The sequence below is a fragment of the Rana temporaria genome, chromosome 5 (assembly GCF_905171775.1).
Source record: "Rana temporaria chromosome 5, aRanTem1.1, whole genome shotgun sequence".
Taxonomy (NCBI): Eukaryota; Metazoa; Chordata; class Amphibia; order Anura; family Ranidae; genus Rana; species Rana temporaria.
The window spans coordinates 221,293,077-221,316,611 of NC_053493.1; the positions used below are offsets into that span (position 1 = coordinate 221,293,077).

The 23,535-nt window shown below is 41.5% G+C and overlaps 1 protein-coding gene across 1 annotated transcript in view; it reads right to left on the reverse strand.

The window, feature by feature from the left end:
* Positions 1 to 23,535, reverse strand: part of CDH12 (cadherin 12) — a 1,098,816-nt gene that overhangs the window by 831,864 nt on the left and 243,417 nt on the right. The window contains exon 2 of the mRNA XM_040353560.1: positions 6,861 to 6,916. The gene's annotated coding sequence lies outside the window, so the exon portion shown is untranslated. The remainder of the gene's footprint in view (positions 1 to 6,860; positions 6,917 to 23,535) is intronic.

Consider the following 23,535-nt stretch of genomic DNA (forward strand, 5'->3'; position numbering starts at 1 on the left):
CTGAATTCTCCTTTAATGGTAAAATAGAATACACTACAATCCCCAGCAAAAAGCTGAAAACGAGATACAGAGCTGACGTTTCATACTGATACTCAGTGCTTACTATGAGTAAGCAGTGAGTATCAGTGCGAAACGTCAGCTCTGTATCTCGTTTTCACCTTTTTGCAGTGGATTGTAGTGTATTCCATTTTACCATTAAAGGACAATTCAGGAATCTTTCCAGGAGTGCGACTGTCCAAATATTTTCTTTTTTGTTGTCTGCTATATGCACTGCCAGCACCTGTGGTCTCCAGGAGGCGATTGATTAACCAAGCATTTCCATCTGGAGCGGTAATTCCCTTTCTTCCTCATTGCATAGTTCAATCACTTTATTTGTTGAGCTTACAGTAGCTTATTAAAAATATTAAATACAATTTTTGTCTATGTGTCTGCTTCATGCATAGTGTGTGAAACAAATTAAGTCATAACTAAACCTTAAGGTGTGGATCTATAATTGTGTAGCGCCTGTGTACTTTCAGTACAGGTGCTATGTCAAATTTATAGGGGAATGAGAGAGTTATTTTGCTCTCATTCAATGTGATTTGTTAAATTAGGTTTCTGTCTGGCTGGACTGTCCTGTGGTTCCATTTTGTGTTCCAAATATACTGTTCCATCTTTGGATAGTAGGTGGGGCCAGAGGGGTCCAGGGAAGGGCGCCTTCTGCCAGCAACCAATGAGGCAGGGCATGCTGGGGGAGGGTACTTCTAGGGCGGATGCCATTTTTTGGGGTCTTCGCTTGTTCCTGGTTCCGGGTGCGGCACCCACCTTTAGGGTGTGCGCACATCACAGGCCCCAGCAAGATGGCCTACGCGGAGTTCCCAGTTCTGGGCTCTCATGGCCCGGAGCAACTAAAGCTGTAAAGGGGCCCCAGTGACTTACTGGGTCCCTACACTTCATGAGGAAGATCCCAAGCGAGTTATGGAAAAAGCTACCTGAGGGAGATTCAGGCAAATTGTATTTACTGAGAGGATTCGCTCTACTATCTTTGTTCCTGAGCAAAGGGCATGTGGCAGAGGTTCCACTTCTAATTGCAAATTCACTAGAGCCAAGTCAGTGGCAGAGACTTGTTCCTTTTCAGAGGTTCTATATGATACTCTGGCTGCCAGGTCGGTGTGAGAGGCCTGTCCAAGTACACTGGAGTGGCGACGTGAGTTAAAGTCCCATTGGAGGCAAGACTGCTTTCGTTTATCTATAGGCCTGAAATTCTCCTTTCACCAACCTATCTCTATCTACCTCAAGTTAACTGTTTGCCATGTTGGGCAGGTAAATAAAGCACAGAAAATGACACCCCGCTGTTTGGACATTCTGTTACTCCATCATCATCCCTAGACACATCACAGAGGTAACATAATGATGCCGTCCCAATCTAACCAGCGGCTCTTGAGGGGGTAGCGCTACACATGAAATCATTTAAATAAGGAATATGCCAGGGGGAGTGCATCTCAATATAAAATAAAAAGACAATCAGTGCAAACAATTATTGGGCATGAGAAAAATGCAAGCTGTACACTACAGGCTGATCACAACACCTCCAATACATATAAAAAAATTATAAAATACAATTAGTGCAGCACAATAAAACAAGGTGAGTCCATAAACAAATAAAGAGACCAATGAATCACCCAATAGTGGAACACAAAGACACCTCGTGGGAGGAAAGATTCCAATCCACTCAATGTTTTGCGTGACAGGCCCTCCACCAGTAAGTCAATATTCTTACCAGATATGGTGGACCACTGAGCTAACAGAAGGTCAAATTACGCTTGTATCCACAGTAGGATGGAGATGATTAGTTTATGCAGCAATAGAACCAGATCATCCAGAGTGGGTCAAACCAACATAGCAGCAGCAAGTCATGTAGGCCAAATGGTATTAAATTTTAAGGGGGACCCCACATCTTTTTTTGTTAACCACTTGTCGACTTCCCTATGGCAGAAAGAGGGTTAGGGCCCTTTCACATGGGGCGGATCAGTAATGATCCTCCTCCGTGTGTCCGTAAGCTCAGCAGGGAACGCTCTGTATATCCCCGCTGAGCCAGCGACTGACAGGGCGGTCCCCGCACACTGTGCAGGGACCGCCCTGTCTTTTCTCCGCTCTCCCCTATGGGGGGATCGGATGAACATGGACCGTGTGTCCGTGTTAATCCGATCCGCAGACAGAAGAAAAAATAGGGTTTTCTTCCGTCCGCAAAATCGGTTCTTTGCGGAGGCAGGTGATTACGGTGTCAGCGGATGTTTATCCGCTGACACCCGCAATCATATAGGGACCACTGTACGTCCCTTTTCATCCGCAAACGGATGGATGAAAAAGCAACATACGGTCTGCACGTCTGAAAGGGGCCTTACAGTGCATTTGTCCAGTTCTGGAAGGGCATCTATTGACTTCCACCTAGAACCCTGCACCCCTGCACAGGGGAATGCATCGGGCACTCTTTGTGATCTGTGTGTCCTGTGGACACAGATTATCACAGATTGAGGTAAAGGGCCAATCACAGCAGCCCTTTACTATGTGTCCAATCACAGCTCATCACGTGTAAGTAAATGCCAGGTATCGGCATTTCCTTTCCTCAGCGCTGTCACTGTGTAAGGAAAGAAAAGGCGATAACCGGCTATCCTGTGACAGGGGATAGTTACACTGATAATCAGGGCCCTGATTACATGTGCAGCCCGATCAGTACCAATCGGTGTCCATCAGCAAAGCATATCAGGGCCTATCAGTGCTGCCTATCAGTGCTGCCTCATCAGTGCCCCCTCATCAGTGCCCATTAGCGCAGCCTTATCGGTGCAGCCTCGTCAATACCCATCGGTGCAGCCTCATCAGTGTCAATCAATGCAGCCTATCAGTGCCGCCTCATCAACACTTAAGAAGAAAAATTACTTATTTGTACAATTTTATTACAGAAACAAAATCATCCTTTTCAAAATGTTTGGTCTTTTTTTATTTTTTTTGCAAAAAAAACTGTGGTGATTAACCAGTTGGTAACCGCCCTATAGCCAAAATACGGCTACAGAGCGGTTCCTGTACTCTAGGAGGGCGTCAATGTACGTCCTCCCAGAGACTGCGTTGTGCGCGCCCGAGCGGGCGCGCACACGCGATCGCCGGTGCTCGCCGGGTCTACGGGACCCGCAGCAACAGCACTCGCGGTAAGGAGCCAATGGAAGCGGCTCCTTACCACGTGATCGCGCCGTCCAATGACGGCGCGATCACTTGTAAACAAACCGGCGTCATGTAATGACGCCGGTTCCTCCCTCTCCTCTCTGTACCGTTCGGTACAGTGTGAGAGGAGAGGGAGGGGGGGGGGATCGGGCGGCAGCAGCAGCCGCCGCACTGTGGGCTGGATCTGTGACAATTGCAGTCACAGATCCAGCCATCCCTGCGCAATACTCTGCAGTAAAAAAAAAATAATGATGAGTGCAATACTCTGCAATACCCCACCCCATACTCTGCAATACCCCACCCCATACTCTGCAATACCCCACCCCATACTCTGCAATACCCACCCTGGGGGGGTGGGTATTGCAGAGTATGGGGTGGGGTATTGCAGAGTATGGGGTGGGGTATTGCAGAGTATGGGGTGGGGTATTGCAGAGTATGGGGTGGGGTATTGCAGAGTATTGCACTCATCATTTTTTTTATTTTACTCTGCAATACCCACCCCCCCATACTCTGCAATACCCACCCACCCATACTCTGCAATACCCACCCCCCCATACTCTGCAATACCCACCCATACTCTGCAATACCCCCCCCCCCATACTCTGCAATACCCCCCCCATACTCTGCAATACCCCCCCCATACTCTGCAATACCCCCCCCCATACTCTGCAATACCCCCCCCCATACTCTGCAATACCCCCCCCCATACTCTGCAATACCCCCCCATACTCTGCAATACCCCCCCAATACTCCGCAATACCCTCAATACTCCAATACCTTGCAATACGTCGCCTATGGGGATTTTTAAGTAGCAACGTTTGGCGCAATTTCACGAGCGTGTGCAATTTTGAAGGGTGACATGTTGGGTATCTATTTACTCGGCGTAACTTCATCTTTCATATTATGCAAAAACATTGGGCTAACTTTACTGTTTTTTTTTTTTTTTAAGCACAAAACTGTTTTTTTTTTAAAAACACGCGTTCAAAAAATTGCTGCGAAAATACCGTGCAAGATAAAAAGTTGCAACAACCGCCATTGTATTCTCTGGGGTCTTTGAAAAAAAAGCATATATAATGTTTTGGGTTTCTATGTAATTTTTTTAGCAAATAAATGATGATTTTTACATGTAGGAGAGGAATGTCAGAATTGGCCTGGGTGCTCCAGAACGCCTGATGGTGCTCCCTGCATGTTGGGCCTCTCTATGTGGCCACGCTGTGTAAAAGTCGCACACATGTGGTATCGCTATACTCGGGAGGAATAGCAGAATGTGTTTTGGGGTGTAATTTGTAGTATGCATATGCTGTGTGTGAGAAATAACCTGCTAATATGACAGAAACTAGATTTTTTTTTTTTTTTTACAGAATTTTCAGTCTTTTTTCTTTTATAGCGCACAAAATAAAAACCGCAGAGGTGATAAAATACCACCAAAAGAAAGCTCTATTTGTGGGAAAAAAAGGACAAAAATTTCAGATGGGTACAATGTTGTATGACTGAGTAATTGTCATTCAAATTGTGAGAGCACCGAAAGCTGAAAATTGGTCTGGTGATTAAGGGGGTTTTCGTGCCCAGTGGTCAAGTGGTTAACCACTTCAGCCCCTGAAGATTTTTCCCCTTAATGACCAGGACATTTTTTGCGACACGGCACTGCTTCACCTTAACTGACAATTGCGCGGATACCCTAGCAAAATAGTTTTTCCCACAAATAGAGCTTTCTTTTGGTGGCATTTGATCACCTTTGTGGCTTTTATTTTTCCACTATAAACAGAAAAAAGTGAACATTTAAAAAAATATATATATATTTTTTTGCTTTTTGCTAAAATAAATATTCAAATAAAAAAGCGATGGACAAATCGGACACTTTTGACACTTTTTTGGAACCATTGACATTTAGCGATCAGTGCTATAAAAAATGCACTGATTACTGTGTAAATGTCACTGGCAGGGAAGGGGTTAACACTAGGGGCGGGCAAGGGGTTAAATGTGTTCCCTCATGTGTGTTTATAACTGTGGGAGGATGTGACTCTAGTAATTATGAGACAGATTGCTGTTCCTAATTAATAGACAGCAGATCTGTCTCTCCTCCCCTGCCAGAACGGGGATCCCTGTTCTGGCTCTCGTGCCCGCAATCCCGGGTGCCCAGTATACATTGTGGCCTGCCGGCCACGCGCATTGTGTCCCCCGCCATGCAGCTTGCGCTATGGCTCTTAAGGGAGCCGACGTACCAGTACGGCGATTCGCGAGAACGAGCAAACCTGCCACCATAAAATGGCGATGGCTGGACAGCAAAGAATTTGATTAGATCACTGTTGGGGTTAAAGTCAGGGTCAAAGCTTATGCTCAAGTCAGGGTCAAATGTTGGGTCAAAGATCAGGGTCAGTATATTTTAGGTAGGATAATTTTTATTTTATTTTTCATTTAGTATTATGCCTCGTTTCCACTGAGCGGATCGGTTCGGTACGGTTTGGTACAGTATGCTTTTTTGAGTGTTTCCATTATCAAAGCGTGCCATAAAAGCGAACCGTACCGGACCATTCTGGGTCCTGCTTCAGATGTGGGGCCATAGAGAATGGAACAGTTCCATTAGGGCGGACCTACAAACACATCTCACTGATTGGTGGATGTGCTAGGCTTTTTTTCTAAACCTTGCATGGTCCCGGATGGTCCGATTTGCAGTGGAAATGCTCTGCAGAATAGACCGGACCATTCTAACCCGTTCCATTCTAAGCGACCCGAACCGATCCGCTCAGTGGAAACGAGGCATTAGAGTCAGTAAGTCAGCATCAGTATGTTTTAGGTAAGATAAAAAAAGAAAATGTGCAGAAAATTTACAGCTACGCTTTTTACTATTTTGTGCCAGTTTTCCTTTAGTAATAAAAAAAATCAGGAGATATCAATTGCTATTTAACACCAAATGAAATGAAAATATCATCAATGCAATACAGACAATTTATATAAAAATTCTAAATATATTTACAGTATATGTTGTTAGAGATTAACTATATGCAAGCTTAACTGAAATTAAACACAATAAAGAAATTAGCTACGGTTCATAAGAAAAAAACCCTCAAGGAAATAAATTGTTTATAAAAATCCTCCAATCCTTCGAGCACAAAAATGTAATATATTAATACAGCAACTTTCACAATCTTGTTGAGATTGCATTAAAACATTGATCTTCTTCATGGTTACAAAAGTAATTAATCTCAAATTAATCATTGGATATTCATAGATCTGAATTGCATATGCTTCTCAGCTAGATTTTAAATGGCTTACATGTCATGCAAAGCTCTCCATTACCCGAGATGGAGGAAAGTTCATAAAAAAAAGCTAGATAATTGCTGTGAGTGCTAAAACCTATTAATGTACTATTTTATCCAGATAATTATCATTGCTATGTAGGTGCTAATTGTGCTGATCACAATCAAAGTGTTAAGACAGGAGAAGAAGCATTCTAACTTTATATGCAGAAAATATTAAATTGCAATCTGCAGGTGATGTGTATAGCTTTGTATCCTAGATATCCTATCTACATGAGAAAATGACCCATGAATAACATTCATAATCCGCAGATCAGATGCATATTTTATATGGCTGTGTCTCTTCTGTGATGATCTATGAACTCTCACAACAATTGTAAATAGGATACATGCAAATTCAGTATTTACCTTAATGACAGTCTGCAAACTTCCATAAGGGATTCCTTTTTTAACGTGGAAAGAGGCTGCAATAAAAGAAAATACCCTCATTAAAATGGTTATGCATTCATTCATACTTCATTTGTATTAATAACACCAACTTTAAAGGCATACAGAGAAAGCTGCTGAAAGCTTGCTCAAAGTTTTGCAAACTCTTGAGGAAAGGGGCTTTGCGATTGGCTAGTAATGGCATCAAAAGTATAAGCCCTGCCCCGTTTCTGTCATGTTAGAACACTTTTCTTCCAGATAAAGCCAAATCCTCCACCACATTTGATAAAGATAGGCCCTAGCACAACACTAGAGTACAGCTATTCTGCCTGCTGGCCCAAATTGTGATAGCATGAAATAATAGACTGCTCCTTCTTGCTTCGTTTCCCTGTGAAAAGAGAAAGGGGCGGTACCTTTATTGGCTTTTTTATAGACAAAAATGACATCATACACATGAGCACAAATGATAGGTCAGTCCATATATGGCTTTCCTAATTGTAAAAGTATTTTTTTGGCACAAAAAGTCCTTGTGGCATAAAGGGACCCCCACTCAAGCTCACAGGGGCTTCACTTAGAGCCATATATGCTCCCTTGGTGAAGGAAGAGAGGAGGAGGGGTGAAAGCTGTTTGATATTATTAGTCTTCTTTGTCTTCACTCCAAGCTAAGATATACTGTATGTTCAAAACATTATAATCTGTTTCTTCATTGAGGATAATAAAACACTTGTAGTATATTTTCACACATACATATGTATACATATCTTATATAGATCAAGAAATAAAAGGAAATAAAACAAATAAACAATATAAGGAAAGAAAAACAACATTTCAGTGGTTCTAATAAAAAGTAACATATCACAAAATATTCATTTTAGTAACTTCCATCACACATTGTGCCCCACTCTAATACATAAGCCTTAACATGACATTCCCAGTCATTGACCTATTTAATCTCAAAGGAGTAATGTCCACACAGTTGCTGCACTTTACTGATTACACTCAGGGAATGCCATAACAGTCACATTGCATCAACATATTGTACATTCCAGAACCACTCAACAGTACATAGTCAATCACATTTAGTGGATGGTCTGCAGTAGTCCCATGCAACAGCATATTTGACACTTTAGGAAGCCATCTGGTATTCACAGGACAGGGATCGCTGTAGACACTTCCTCCATAGGTTTGACTCTCCTGGGACACCCCAGGGGAATAGCTTCACACATGAATCTCTTGGCTTGGCTTAAAAGGCCTATTAACAAACCACCCTATCTCCCACCTCCATAAGGGTTAGAAAGTCTACAACCACTTTAATGGATGCAGGTCTACTCCTCGGCTTACAGCCCTCTCCAGGGCCTCCAATATGCCAGTTATATCTGTGTTGGTGTAGGGTATTTGGCTCCCATGCCCCATGTGCCCTAGGGCTCCTCCCAACCTGGCATATAACTGGGCACTGACTCACCCATGACATCACTGCAGGAAGGCTTTAATTATTAGGGGCCTAGCACTTGCTGACACTATGTTTTAAAACCAGACACTATTCTTTAAAGGGGTTGTAAAGGTTCATCTTTTATTTTCTAAATTGGTTCCTTTAAGCTAGTGCATTGTTGGTTCACTTACCTTTTCCTTCAATTTCCCTTCTAAATGTTTTTTTTCTTTGTTTGAATTTCTCACTTCCTGTTTCTCCTCAGTAAGCTTTCCACCATCACCCGAGCGGTAGAAAGTCATTTAGAACAGCTTACTGAACACCTTACTGAGGAGGAACAGGAAGTGAGAAATTCAGACAAAGAAAACAAAGAAAAAAAACATTTAGAAGGGAAATTGAAGGAAAAAGTAAGTGAACCAACAATGCACTAGCTTAAAGTAACCTATTTAGAAAATAAAAAACAAACCTTTACAACCCCTTTAACAGAGCCACCTGGTAGAAGACTAGCTAACTGCACCTGCTTACACACCGCTCTTATACAAACTGAAATCAACTTGAAACAATCCTAAGTGTTTTGACAAAGCGGTATTGCTTTGACTTCTGTGAAGAAAATTAATGTTCTGGAACTAACATGGTGTTTGAAAGCGCTGTCTGGCTCACAAAACTGGTTAAACCGCGTTAATTTTTATTTTATTTTTTGCTAGTAAGACATTTTCACGCATTTATTTTAACAGTGTATTAATCTGTTTTGCTTACACTTACACATAAAGACTTATGTAAATATTCAACTAAATTTAGAAAAGGAAACATTTTTATAATTTCTAAATGAGAAAAACTTAAAACAGTATAGAGGTGCTAAGAGGTAGCATATAAAGTACACCAAATAGGACATTAATATTGGGTTATGTATATTTATGTAATCATAAACTAAAGAAGAAGTACCCAACAGTATATCAGGTAACATATTCCTAAAAACACAACCATTTATTATATAGGTGCCACACATCTATAAAAATCAATGATGTTTACTGCTGTTGTAGAAATCAATGCAAACAAAAGGTTACGTGACAGACAGTACTTGTCAAAAATTAATAAAAACACATTTTCAGACTAACTATTCTCAATAGATAGATACATAAATGTTGTAGCACGCCTCAAATAAATGTGCTTAACTAAAAAAATAAAAATGACAACAAAGCACAAATGGGTAAAATAAGCATTAAAACATAGAAACAATTTATGCTTTACATAAAAGATGAACAATTGTTCATATACTTTCAATTATAGAAATTTCAATTGTGTAGAAACATTTTTCTTTCTTACTGAGTAAAATGCGGCTGTTGTAAGTATGCATGTGGGGGGGGGGGGGCATAAAATACTTTGCATATCTATTTTTGCAACAGCCAGTTATACTAAAAGGGGCAGATTCACGTACAATTGCATGGGCGCAGCGTATGTGAGATACGCTACGCCGCTGTAACTTTTCAAAGCTTTGAATCCAGAAAGAATTTGTGCCGTAAGTTACGGCGGCGTAGTGTATCTCTCGCGGTGTAACGGCGCATAATTCAAATCGGCGAGTAGGGGACGTGTTTCATTTGAATGATGCGCGTCCCCGCGCCGAACGAACTGCGCATGCGCCTTCCCTAAATTTCCCGCCGTGCATTGCGCTAAATGACGTTGCAAGGACGTCATTGTTTTGACGTGGACGTAAATTACGTCCAGCCCCATTCACGGACGACTTATGCAAACAAAATAAAAAAAATTCAAATTCGTCGCGGGAACAACGGCCATACTTAACATTGCGTACGCCACCAAATAGCAGCTTTAACTATACGCCGAAAAAAACCAAACGGAAACGACGTAAAAGAATGCGACGGCCGCTCGTACGTTCGTGGATCGTCGGAAATAGCTAATTTGCATACTCAAGGCGGATTGCGATGGGAACGCCACCCAGCGGACGCCGAAGAATTGCATCTACGATCCAAAGGCGTACGAAGACGTACGCCTGTCGGATCTAACCCAGATGCCGTCGTATCTTGTTTTGAGGATTCAAAACAAAGATACGACGCGGGAAATTTGAAAGTACGCCGGCGTATCAGTAGATTGTAAGCTCTAACGAGCAGGGCCCTCTGATCATTCCTGTATTAAATTGTACTGTAATTATAATGTCTTCCCTGATGTTGTAAAGCGCTGCGTAAACTGTTGGCGCTATATAAATCCTGTATAATAATAATAATAATAATAATAAAAATCCCCAGTTTAATTAAAATAAAACTGACCAATATAACACAAAGAGATATGCAACAAAAACAATGCATTCCTCAAATTTGCTTCTCTGAAGGTTGTTTTAAATTGAAGATGCTGATATTTTTACCATCAATTAGACTCACAAGTGTCATGGTCTGTCATCTGTCATTAATTTGCAGGTGATCATCTCTGCAAGTAGAGGATCAACCCTTTTATGTGCCTCCAATTTTTATAGGATTTTAAGAAAACATCAAGGAAGGTCAGGCAAAGTAGGCATCCCTAAGCCCCTTTGGTTTGAGGCATATACTGTATGATCTTAACTAGGTGTGCTCATGATATGATTCTCTGAAAATCACTGTCTCCTTTTTGCTTCTCAGGGGTACATTTCATCAACAATTTTTAAATAACCAGATTAATAAAAAAAAATAAGCTGATCAGTATTATATTAAGAACTATGCAAATAGACAATGTATCTCTATTATTTCCTGAAGGTTGATTTTAAAGAAAAAAAGCAGATATATTTGTTGAAATTTAGACACACAAGTCTCCAGGACTGTTGGTTGTCATTAGTTTTCAAGTGATACTCTCTGCAAGTAGAATATCACCACGCCTATTCTCTAAATTTTATAGAGGCCAATAGAAAACACAGAGAGGCATACCTAGCAGTGGCGATGCGTCCAAATTTTAAAGTTGAGGCAAGTTGCCTAATTTTCCTGAAAAATAGATTTGTTTTGTTTACAGATACTTTGGGCCAGATTCACGTAGAATCGCGGATCCTAGATACGTTACACCGCCGCAATTTTTCATCGCAAGTGCCTGATTCACCAAGCACTTGCGATGAAAACTACGCCCGCGGCCTCCGGCGCAAGGCGGGCCAATTCAAATGGGCGTGTGCCATTTAAATTAGGCGCGCTCCCACGCCGGACCTACTGCGCATGCTCCGTTTCCTAACTCCCGCCGTGCTTTGTGCGCCGTGACGTAATTTTTTTGAACGGCGACGCGCGTAGCGTACTTACGTATTCCCGGACGGCTTACGCAAACGACGTTGATTTTTAAATTTCGACGCGGGAACGACGGCCATACTTTAGACAGCAATACACTTGCTGACTAAAGTTAAGGCACCAAAAAAAAGTGTAACTTTGCGACGGGAAACTAGACTAGCGGCGACATAGCGAACGCGAAAAACCGTTGTGGATCCGCCGTATCTCCTAATTTGAATACCCGACGCTGGTTTACGACGTAAACTCCCCCCAGCGGTGGCCGCGGTACTGCATCCTAAGATCCGACAGTGTAAAACAATTACACCTATGAATCAGTCGCATAGATAGAAACAGAGATACAACGGCGTATCAGGAGAAACACCGTCATATCTCATTTGTGAATCTGGCTCTTTAAGTCTAATGCCCGGTACACACGATCCGATTATCGAACGAATGATTGTTCTTTTTTTTTTGTATGCTAATCTCATCGGAAGTGATGTCATGTGTTGTAATGCATTTGTATTGCATTTTCGAACGACAGCTGTACTGATTGGACGAAAGTCGTACGATCTGGCATCGTACGAAAAAAAATTACGTGCATGTCCGATAGAATAAAATCGGATGAACTGTCCTGATCGGCTCTCGGAAGCTCTGTACTAATGATCCCATTATTGTACGATCGTTTCGAAAGCGGCATTTTTCGTATGATTTTCAGGATCGTATGTATGGGGCATAGGTCGTCTATCTTTAATCAGCTTCTACAGCAGCTAAAAGTTATTATTTTTTTCGATTTTTTTTTAATTTTCTACAATGTTTCTACTACTACCATTGCAGTGGTGGTGCATCCATTATGGGTGTAAATCCCCTTTCTCCAGCCACCCTCCTCTATGACTGAGGGATAGCATACTGCATAGCATGAATCTATCAATGGATGCCTCCACCATCTCCTATTCAGGCATCTGGCCCATTTTCGGATGCCAGGGGCCTAAATTGCAGTGGTGGAGGTATATTTTTAAAGGACCTAAATAGAGCCATATGCTCTAATAGGCCTCAAAAAAGGTGAACTTTGAGGGCAGAGCATTGAGCTCTCAGTTCACCCAGGTGTGTCAGAACAACAAATGAATTTTCTTAACACAGAACTGCCTCTCCGCAAATCAGGAAGCGCAGGTGTGTTACCCATCACCTAATTGACTAAAACGACAGGCGCTGTGATTGGACGCCTATCAGGAGGAGGGGAGGAGATGCATGGAGGACACAGCTTGCTGCCGTCATCGCTTCCCCACTGAGATAGGGTTAGTATGGGCATGACTGCTAGCTGGCGGGGGGGTATTTAAATTGACATAGTAGCGGTATTTGATGGGCATTGTGGCAGTACTTTATGGGCACAGTGGCAGTACTTTATGGGCACAGTAGCAGAATTTAGTGGGCACAGTGGCAGCATTTGATGGGGAACAATGGTGGTATTTGATGAGCACATTGGCAGCATTTTATGGGTACAGTGGCAGCATTTGATGGGCACAATGGCTGCATTTGATGGGCACTGTGGCTGTGATTGATGGGCACAGTGGCTGCGTTTGATGGGAACAGTGGCTGCATTTGATGGGAACAGTGGCTGTGTTTGATGGGCACATTGGCTACAATTGATGGGCACAGTGTCTGAAATTAATGGGCACAGTGGCTGAAATTGATGGGCGCAGTGGCTGCATTTGATAGACACAGTGGCTGCATTTGATGGCACAGTGGCTGCATTTGATGGGGCACAGTGGCTGCTTTTGATGGGGCACAGCATCTGTGTTTGATGGCACAATGGCTGTGTTTAATGGCACAGTGGCTACAATTGGTGAGCACAGTGAGGGAGCAATTGATGTTCTTTTTCAAAAAAATTCAGTTTGTTTGTACCCCCCCAAATTTTTGAGCACCAGCCACCACTGATACCTAGGATCCTGGTATTCTGTATCTGATCCTAACTCATTATCATGACATTGTGTATTTTTTATCAACAAAGCTAGAAAAGCCCCATAACCAGATGTTAAAGAAACACAAGATTAGTAAGGCCCCTTTCACACTGGGGCGTTTTTCGAGCGTTATTCGGGCGTTATTCAAACGTTTTTCAAGCGATATTCGAGCGTTATTCGAGAGAAGCCTCATCTGCAATCCCAATGTGCTGGTAAAGCACCGCAAAGACCCTAATGTTTTAGGGCATTTTTGCAGTGCCTCAGTGTGAAAGGGTAAGGCGGTTTTACAGCGCTTTCAATTCATTTCAATGGAGAGGGGCGTTTTTGGAGTGTTTTTTTCAGCGCCCAAAAGCTGCTCCAAAGATGATGCTTGCAGGACTTTTCTCAACGCCCCGCCAGTGCAACGCCTCAGTGTGAAAGGGTAAGGCGTTTTTACAGCGCTTTCAATTCATTTCAATGGAGAGGGGCGTTTTTGGAGCATTTTTTCAGCGCCCAAAAGCTGCTCCAAAGATGCTGCTTGCAGGACTCAGTGTGAAAGGGTCCATTGAGATGCATGAAGAGCGTTTTATGAGCGTTTTAATTGCACTCTTTTTAACGCTAAAATACTGTAAAAACGCTTCAGTGTGAAAGGGGTCTGAAATAAATTATTTCATTTTATCTTGCTGCTATCTACATTTATTTTTTTCGTGTAATGCAGTCTGAATATTTGTTATCGGGTATTCAGCTGGTAACAAGAACATTTCTTTTCCAGATAGTGTCACATTATAAATTATAATTTTATTTAATTTAGATTATTTTCATTAAACTATGAATGTGTTATATTTAATGTGTTACTTTCTATAAATGACCACATGTAGAGAGTATTCAAGTCTATTTAATCACATATTTTTATTTAACCCCTTCCTGACCAGCCACAGCAGTTTTACTGCGGCAGGTTGGCTCCCCTGGGTGAACCAACATAGCTGTATGTCGGTTCACCTTTTGACCACTAGGCGATGACCGCCGGGCACCCGCAATCGCTCCACACAGAAATAGAATTGAGATCTGTCAATGTAAACAGACAGATCTCCGTGCTGTCAGGGGTGAGGAGAGCGATCTGTTGTTCATACTAAATATGAACAATGATCAGTCTCCTTACCCAGGCATTGAAATTGGGGGTAACTTAATGCACAAACCACACTAATAATTAAAATGGATATACAAGAATGATCTATAGCAGCAGCCACAACTAAATAGCGTTCACACACTTAGGCAATATTAAAAGGTTGGATTTGTTTTTAATTGTTATTAATTATTATTTTTAGGAGCAAGGGGCCAGATTCACCTAGGGGAGCGGTGGCGTAACGTATCGTAGATACGTTACACCGCCACAAGTTTTCATCGCAATTGCCTGATTTACAGAGCACTTGCGATGAAAACTACGCCGGCGGCCTCCGGCACAAGGCGGGCCAATTCAAATGGGCGTGTGCCATTTAAATTAGGCGCGCTCCCGCGCCGGACCTACTGCGCATGCTCAGTTGCGCAATTCCCGTCGTGCTTTGCGCACCGTGACGTCATTTTTTCGAACGGCGACACGCGTAGCGTAATTCCGTATTCCCGGACGGCTTACGCAAATGACGTTCATTTTTAAATTTCAACGCGGGAACGACGGCCATAATTTAGACAGCAATATGTTTGCTGACTAAAGTTAGGGCACCTAAAACGACGACTAACTTTGCGACGGGAAACTAGACTAGCGGCGACGTAGCGAATGCGAAAATCCGTCGTGGATCATCCGTAACTCCTAATTTGCATACCCGACGCTGGTTTACGACGCAAACTCCCCCCAGCGGCGGCCGCGGTACTGCATCCTAAGATCCGACAGTGTAAAACAATTACACCTGTCGGATCTTAGGGATATCTATGCGTAACTGATTCTATTAATCAGTCGCATAGATAGAAACAGGGACACGACGGCGTATCAGGAGATACGCCGTCGTATCCCTTTTGTGAATCTGGCCCCAGGTTTTTTGCTGCCTAGCATTTATTTGATGTTTACCACTGGATTTTATGTAAATGTATTACTCACCATTAGTAAGCGCCCCAACACCTTACCCAGGCATTTCCATCCGCCCACAGCTAGAATCACTCCCTAGGACACACAGTTAACCCCTTGATCACCCTCTACTGTTAACACCTTCCCTGCCAGTGACATTTACACAGTAATCAGTGCATTTTTAGAGCGCTGATCGCTGTATAAATGCCAGTGGTCCCAAAAATATGTCACCGGTGTCCGATCTGTCCGCCATAATGGTACAGTCTCAATAAAAATTACTGTTAATGGCAGCTGATCACTGCCATTACCAGTAAAAAAATAATAATAATAATAAAAATTACATAAATATTTCCCCTATTTTGTAGATGCTATAACTTTTGTGCAAACCAATCAATATACGCTTATTGCAATTTTTATTACCAAAAATATGTAGAAGAATACATATCGGCCTAAACTAAGGAAAATGTTTTCTTTTTTTTTTAAATTGGGGGTATTTATTATAGCAAAAAGTACAAAATATTGTGTTTTTTTCAAAATTGTCTGTCTTTTTTTGTTTATAGCGCAAAAAAAAAAATACAGAGATAATCAAATACCACCAAAAGAAAGCTTTATTTGTGGTAAAAAAAGGACCTCAATTTTGTTCGGGCACAACGTCGCACGACCGCACAATTGTCAGTTAAAGTGACACAGAGCCGTATCGCAAAAAATGGCCTGGTCATTGAGCAGCCAAATCTTCTGGGGCTGAAGTGGTTAATATGAATAATATGACATTTTCAATCTTTATGGAATATCAACAAATCCATAGATGTCTGGTTGGACTTCTAAAGTGCTGAAAATTTTAATTTATGCTCCCACTGTACCGCCCATTGGGAAATGACTGTGAAAATTACTGACAGATGGCACTATATGTCCTTTAGGCTGGTAAAATTATCCTCCTCATATTGTCCCCTGGGCTGTCAAAAATGTGGTCAAGTGGGGAATCTATTACATGTTCTATGGGAATGTCCCGCACTAACCAGCTTCTGGAAACAAACTTATACTTATATCCACCTACACAGGGATGCTCACATCTCCATGCCCAGCATGGTATTTTCTGTATATGACCCTGTAAATCTGTTAACTACTTGCCGACCAGCCACCGCAGTTATATGGCGGCAGGTCGGCTCCCCTGCGCGAGAGCCCGTAGCTATACGTCGGGCTCTCAAAGCGGCCACCCCTGACTCCCGTGTGCGTGCCAGGCGGCGATCTCACCGGGCACCCGCGATTGCTCATTACAGAGCGAGGACCGGGAGCTGTGTGTGTAAACACACAGCTCCCGGTCCTGTCAGGGAAGAAATGCCTGACCGTCTGTTCATACAATGTATGAACAGCAATCAGTCATTTCCCCTAGTGAGGCCACCCCTACAGTTAGAACACACCCAGGGAACATACTTAACCCCTTCCCCGCCTCCTAGTGTTAAAGCGGGGGTTCACCCGTACATAATACTTTTTCCCCTTAGATGGATGCTCGTTTTGTCTAGGGGAATCGGCTAGTTGTTTTAAAATATGAGCTTTACTTACCGTTTACAAGATGCATCTTCTCCGCCACTTCCGGGTATGGGCTGTGGGACTAGGCGTTCCTATTTTGATTGACAGTCTTCCGAGAGGCTTCCGATGGTCGCATCCATCGCGTCACGATTTTCCGAAAGAAGCCGAACGTCGGTGCGCAGGCGCAGTATAGAGCCGCACCGACCTTCAGCTTCTTTCGGCTACTAGTGACGTGATGGATGCGACCGTCGGAAGCCTCTCGGAAGACTGTCAATCAAGAAGGTACGCCCGCTCCCGAAGACCCATACCTGGAAGCGACGGAGAAGATGCATCTCGAAAACGGTAAGTACAGCTCATATTTTAAAACAACTAGCCAATTCCCCTAGACAAAACGAGCATCCATCTAAGGGGATTGTTTGAAAAAAATTGTCTTATGGGTGAACTCCCGCTTTAACCCCTTCCCTGCCAGTGGCATTTTCATAGTAATTCAATGCATTTTTATAGCACTGATCGCTATAAAAATGCCAATGGTCCCAAAAATGTGTCAAAAGTGTCCGAAGTGTCCGCCATAATGTCTCAGTACCGGAAAAAAATCGATGATCGCAGCCATTACTAGTAAAAAAAAAAATATTAATAAAAATGCCATAAAACTACCCCCTATTTTGTAAACGCTATAACTTTTGCGCAAACCAATCAATAAACGTTTATTGCGATTTTTTTTATGAAAAATATGTAGAAGAATACGTATCGGCCTAAACTGAGGATTTTTTTTATATATATATATATATATATATATATATATATATATATTTTTTTTTTTTTGGGGGGATATTTATTATAGCAAAAAGTAAAAAATATTCATTTTTTTCAAAATTTTCGCTTTATTTTGGTTTAAAGCGTAAAAAATAAAAACCGCAGAGGTGATTAAATACCACCAAAAGAAAACTCTATTTGTGGGAAAAAAAGGACGCCAATTTTGTTTGGGAGCCACGTCGCACGACCGCACAATTGTCAGTTAAAGCGACGCAGTGCCGAATCGCAAAAAGTGCTCTGGTCTTTGACCAGCAATATGGTCCGGGGGTTAAGTGGTTAAAATAAATAAAAATGTACTGTTTCAATAAAATAAAAATAAAATATGTCATAGGGGATACCTGTAATATGTCTAGGTGCAGTTTTCGGAGTAAAGCAATTTGTTGATACACAATAAAAAATATATATATATTTTATATATATATATATATATATATATATATATATATATATATATATATATATATATATATATATATATATATATATATATATATATATATGGTAAAAAATGATCACAATTAAAAGAGCATTAATGCACTATTAAAACAATCACAAACAGCGCTAAAAGTGATAATTCTGGTGTAAATGCTCAAGGCACCACTAATACACTATAAAACAATATTGTGTGAAGGAAATCAGTCAGTGGAAGTAAAGTCCCATATGGAGATGTGGTTCACTTTAAGAAAGGACAGACAGCGTAGCACCTTCCACCCGAACTCCTTTAAAAGACACCGCGTGGGACAAAAACGAGCCCCCTCTGGGGTACACACTTACCAAAAAGTAAGTTAAAACTGGCGTTGTATATATAGCTCCAGACTGGTATATATCCTTCAAACAGGGTAATCAAATGAATCTGTATGGAGGCTCCCAATTAATCCAAGAAAAGACAAAAACAGTGCCATAGCATAATTCCGCTTTTAATGGGTTAAAAGTATAGATAGCCCACAGATAAGATAAACCCTTCAATCATTACACGTACAATATAAAAGATAAACAAGCGCATAGTCACCAACTCCTGTAAGCAAGGCAGAGCGTCGCGCTGGTCCTATTACAGTCTCAAGGAGCCTAGCAAACGTTGGTTCCAGCCGAGGCCCTGGTGGAGCGCAAGCGTCACTTCCTGAGCGTCGTGAGTAGCCACGCCCTGACGCGTTTCGTCATAGGACTTCGACAGAGGGCGTGGCCTCACGACGCAATCCACCAAGTTAAATACATATTGCTCTCATAGGCGCACCTATCGCCGTAGAGCCGAGGGCGGGCAAAGGTGCTGAACCCGCCCTCTAACTCATAGACACACGGCGTACGGGGGCGAGTGAGAGATATCACAAAAAGACTTCAACATCCGTCATGCACTGCTACACACAGGAGCCATAATGAATAATGACACCGGAAATATGAGTGATAGACAGCCGCGGAGGTGAACATGTAATTTCTACATAATAGTGACCTCATAAACCTATTATGAACACTGAAATGTCATAAAATGATATATAATCAACAACATAAAAACGGATATCATATAAGAACATCACTGAATAAATAATCAGTTGAAGTTCATTATGTTTTAACCATAAAGATATATATATATATTACATATTAAAAATGTTCATTAATACCATTAAAAATACATTAATAACTGTAAACATTTAATAAATATATTTAAAACTTAGAAATATCTCATTAATAAAGAGAATCTCAATAATAGAAAGTGATCCCATTTTATATAATATAGAACACATTATGCAGTGACAGATAGACCACAAAGTATAGCACCATCTTGTGGTAAGCAGGTATATGGCCAAAATATCAAAAACACAGGGAAATGTGATCATCATTTGCTATTTAACCTGTTTCAAAAAGTTCGGTGATCTTTCAAGAAAAACACAACCAAAAACAAGAAAGTAAGAACCGAACTAAAGAGGAGAAGGCCAATGATAAAGCAAAAATGACACTTAACCACTTAATATAAAAACATAAAGGGAAATATAATAGGTCATCAGCCTCAACTAAAATCGCCCAATTAAGACATACTATCAGAAATCACTAATAAAGCAATTAATGTCTAGCTCGACATTCAGGCCCCTAGGGGCAAGAGTGTCGGCCGAAAAGATCCATTGAGTTTCTCTCTTTGATAAATCCCTGACCAGGTTGCTTCCTCTCCATGTCGGTTTCAAATGGTCCACACCCCAGAACCTTAGACCACTCGGATCCTGTTTATGGAACAACTTAAAATGAAGCGAAACATTGTGGTCTTTAAAACCCAATAGAATATTGGCGATATGCTCTCCAATGCGCACCTTGAGTTGGCGTTTGGTCCGCCCTATATAGAGGAGCCCACAGGGGCATTGGAGAGCATAAACCACATGTGTGGTGTTACATGTGATAAATTCGCCAATAGTGAATTCTTTGTTATTGGCACTTGAGGTAAATTTCTTTACTGCTTCCTTAGGTCGATTGGCCTCCCGACAGGCTCTACATTTGCGACATGCAAAAAAACCATCGCAATCCCAAAAACTTGATGGCCTGATAGGGGGATCTAGTACCTTACGAACCAATTTGTCAGCAAAACTCTGGGCTTTTCTATAAATGAAGCCAGGTTTCTCTGGTAGGACAGCCATTAACACCTTATCCATGAGCAATACATGCCAATGATCAGAGAAGATTGCCTCGACTTCTCTATATTGGGCATGATACCCCGATATGAAATTCCATTCATGATTATTCAGTGACCTGTTCAGAGTTCTATCTGCGAGGAACACCTCTCTCGGTTGTGCGGCTAGTTCACATATAATAGTATCAAGCCCATTTTTCTTATACCCCTTCTCTAGGAACTTTCCCTTTATAATTTCTGCCTGATCTAAAAAATCTGTGGTGTCTGTGCAGTTCCTCCTTATTCGGGTTAATTGTCCTTTTGGAATATTTTTTAGCCACATCGGGTGGTGTCCACTGCACATGGGGAGGTAGCTATTTGAATCTGTAGCTTTAAAGTAGGCCTTTGTGGATAATCCTGAGCCGGTCCTAGTGATTTCCAAATCCAAAAAATTCACTCTATCCTTACTAATAGTGCTAGTGAGCACAATATTATTAGTGTTAGAGTTTAGCTCATCCAAGAAAGCTTGCAGCGTAATGAGAGGGCCATCCCAGATAAGCAGAAGATCGTCTATATATCTCCTGTAAAATAGGAGAGAGGGACGTACAACTGAAAAGATGACTTTATCCTCCCATTCACTCATGAACATATTAGCTATGCTCGGGGCAAAACGAGCCCCCATAGCTACTCCCCGGCATTGGGAATAAAACTTTCCTCCAAACCAAAAAAAGTTATGTCCTAAACAAAAGTCCAGTGCATTTCTCAAAAACACCTTTTTATTATGGGAGATGTCTTCACGTTGGCTCAAGCTCCAATTAAGTGCCAGGAGGGCATCATCGTGCTGAATCACGGTATAAAGTGATGTAACATCTGATGTGACAAGGTATACTTCCTCCCTGTTAGTCAAATTAATTTCCTGGAGTAATTGTAGAAGACTTTTAGTGTCCTTCAGATAAGCTCTCGTATGTATAACACTTGTCTGCAGATAGAGGTCCAGGTATTGCCCTAACCGGGATGTTAGCGAACCTATCCCATTGACGATAGGTCGACCTGGGGGGCATTCAGTACTTTTATGAATCTTTGGGAGAGTATAGATCGTGGGAATTCTGTTCGAACTTGGTAGCAGATATTTTTTCTCACGATTGTTCAGCACACCAGATTTAAAACCCATATTAATGAGTTTATTCAAATCAATCTCATATTGGGATGATGGGTCTTTATCAAGTAAAACATAGGTACCCGTGTCGCTCAGCATTTCAGCCAGCTGGTTATCATAAAATGCTTTATCTAAGATGACAACTCCACCTCCTTTGTCTGCAGGACGTATTATCAAATCCTTTTTTTCTTCTAATGATTTAATACCATCTAGAATGTACTGAGGATTGACATTTTTTTGGGGTGCCAGTTGACGCAAGTCCCTCAAAACTAATCCTTTAAAAACTTCTATCTGATGGTTACCTTTATTCAAAGGGTTAAAGAGGGACTTGTTCCGTAAGCCACTATCAAGTGCTATTGAGGAAGACCCGAATAAAGAATTAGAGTTTTTATTAATAAAATACTTTTTCATGTTTATTCTGCGTATGTATTTATGCAAATCAATAAATACATCAAATTTATTGATAGGTCTTTTAAGTCCGCACTTCAGGCCTAAATGCAAGATATTTGTCTCTTTGGAGGTTAATTCGGTATTACTTAGGTTAAAAATACCACCTCTACTTAGACCCTCCTTCTTTTTTTGGACTTTCTGTCCCGATCTACACCCTCTTGTTCTTCTGATCTTGTGTTGGGGTAATACACATAATCCTGTTCCCGATGCGGAGGCGGTTCCCTCCATTGCTGTTCTGCATAGCCCATTACTTGTTGCTGATATGCCGGGGGTCGCCCCCTCCAATGTGGGGCACCCCGGCCTCGTCCATGTCCTCCCCTCCCTCTCCCTAAAAAAGGTTTCGGGGATTGAGGACGGCTTCTTTCATCCCATAAGGGTTCAAATCGATTCTGAACTGGGATGTGATATTGTCTATCACTAGATGTACTTGGGTATACAGAGTTCTGTGATACCCTTGTAGTATTATTTTTTGCCTGATTCCCATTAGGCTGAGTAGGGATAGATTGATTTCTAGATGGTTTAGGTGCAAGGGCCGCTCTTTGAGTGGGGTTGCGGATGGGTGTAACCTCAAACGTATTTTCTGTAGGGACTTCCATATGAGCTGCATCTTCAATTTCGTTCTGTCCCACTTGTTGCCAAGTATAAACTTTTCTAGACTGAAAATCACCTAAATCTCTATGAAACTTTTTAGTTTTTTTCTTTTGTGTTTCCTTGTCAACTTTTTCAAGTTTTTTCACAATACGAGTATTAAAATCTATAAGTTGTTGAGTATCATTAATTGGTTCAAGTTGTGTTTTTAATTCATTAATTTTTGCTACTAAAATAGCCATTTTCCTTCTCTTCCGTTTGAGAACTAATTCCTGTAGTTTAGTACCCATACCATCAAAGAAGTTATACCATTCATTTACAGAATCAATGTCATCAAGACCATCTTGTGGTGCGACATCCCAACGTAAACTTCTGGTAATGATCTTTTCTTTTGTATATTTTTCAAAAGTACATATATCCCACCACGTGCGGACCTGCTTTTCCAGCACATGGCCTAAGGTGGTTAACATAGCATTGAAATTAACTTGTGTGGATGTCTGCTCAGTTACGGTAAAAATATTATCTAAATCTATATTTCTGTTATCAAGAAATTGCAAGGCATCCATGGCTGCTAGGATAAAATAACAAATACAAAATGAAAAAAGTGTACTGAAGGCCTACAGAACACCTCCCAGCGCCAAAACCGGATATAAGCTGATTGCAATAAGCTGATAACTGAAAGAGCGTAGATGACAGAGAATCTGTGTACTACGATGATGGGAGCAGCCGTTTAAAACAAAAAAGACATGGTAAAAAATGATCACAATTAAAAGAGCATTAATGCACTATTAAAACAATCACAAACAGCGCTAAAAGTGATAATTCTGGTGTAAATGCTCAAGGCACCACTAATACACTATAAAACAATATTGTGTGAAGGAAATCAGTCAGTG